The sequence below is a fragment of the Myotis brandtii genome, unplaced genomic scaffold, assembly GCF_000412655.1.
Source record: "Myotis brandtii unplaced genomic scaffold, ASM41265v1 scaffold825, whole genome shotgun sequence".
Classification (NCBI taxonomy): Eukaryota; Metazoa; Chordata; class Mammalia; order Chiroptera; family Vespertilionidae; genus Myotis; species Myotis brandtii.
The window spans coordinates 637,830-639,371 of NW_005371349.1; the positions used below are offsets into that span (position 1 = coordinate 637,830).

The 1,542-nt window shown below is 55.1% G+C and overlaps 1 protein-coding gene across 1 annotated transcript in view; it reads left to right on the forward strand.

Moving 5' to 3' along the window:
* Positions 1–1,542, forward strand: part of DNAH17 (dynein, axonemal, heavy chain 17) — a 76,281-nt gene that overhangs the window by 34,033 nt on the left and 40,706 nt on the right.

Consider the following 1,542-nt stretch of genomic DNA (forward strand, 5'->3'; position numbering starts at 1 on the left):
GAAGCAGGTGCGTGGGGCCGTCCGCACAACAGGAAGCAGGTGCGTGGGGCCGTCCGCACAACAGGAAGCAGGTGCGTGGGGCCGTCCGCACAACAGGAAGCAGGTGCGTGGGGCCGTCCGCACAACAGGAAGCAGGTGCGTGGGGCCGTCCGCACAACAGGAAGCAGGTGCGTGGGGCCGTCCGCACAACAGGAAGCAGGTGCGTGGGGCCGTCCGCACAACAGGAAGCAGGTGCGTGGGGCCGTCCGCACAACAGGAAGCAGGTGCGTGGGGCCGTCCGCACAACAGGAAGCAGGTGCGTGGGGCCGTCCGCACAACAGGAAGCAGGTGCGTGGGGCCGTCCGCACAACAGGAAGCAGGTGCGTGGGGCCGTCCGCACAACAGGAAGCAGGTGCGTGGGGCCGTCCGCACAACAGGAAGCAGGTGCGTGGGGCCGTCCGCACAACAGGAAGCAGGTGCGTGGGGCCGTCCGCACAACAGGAAGCAGGTGCGTGGGGCCGTCCGCACAACAGGAAGCAGGTGCGTGGGGCCGTCCGCACAACAGGAAGCAGGTGCGTGGGGCCGTCCGCACAACAGGAAGCAGGTGCGTGGGGCCGTCCGCACAACAGGAAGCAGGTGCGTGGGGCCGTCCGCACAACAGGAAGCAGGTGCGTGGGGCCGTCCGCACAACAGGAAGCAGGTGCGTGGGGCCGTCCGCACAACAGGAAGCAGGTGCGTGGGGCCGTCCGCACAACAGGAAGCAGGTGCGTGGCCGCCCAGAGCACAGGGCCCTACGTCCCCGCAGGGAGAGGCCCACAGTTGGCAGCCCCCGCGGCTCTGCCCCAGTAACCGCTTTACCAAGACCTGGCTTTAAATTCTTGCCTGGAAATGGACAGATGCTACCGCCAGCCATTTTTTAAAAAGATTCCTGATTAGGAATTTAGAAACCAAAGGTGATCTTTAAGTGGAAGAAGGGCCCTGGCCGGTTTGGCTCAATGGATAGAGCGTCGGCCTGCGGACCCAAGGGTCCCGGTCAAGGGCCCATGTCGGGGTTGTGGGCCCCAGTAGGGGGCGTGCAGGAGGCAGCCGATCAATGATTCTCTCTCATCACTGATGTTTCTCTCTCTCCCTCTCCCTTCCTCTCTGAAATCAATAAAAATATATATTAAAAAATTTTTTAAATTAAACTACCACTCTTTTAAAAAAATGGGAGAAGAAAAAGCTACGATACCCAGATATAACCACTGTCACCATATTATCACCCAGTTATTCTAACACTATTTAGTATCGTACATTAGACGTATATAATATAATATAATATTGTAATCTTTTGGGGTTCATATATGTAAAGGCAGATATAACCACTGTCACCATATTATCACCCAGTTGTTATTCTAACACTATTTAGTATCGTACATTAGACGTATATAATATAATATAATATTGTAATCTTTTGGGGTTCATATATGTAAAGGTATATGTGGAAATAGACATCCAACGGCTTATTTTTATGGGGAATTGGGTTTCCGATGCTTTAAAATCCACTGTTTTCACTCCCTACCC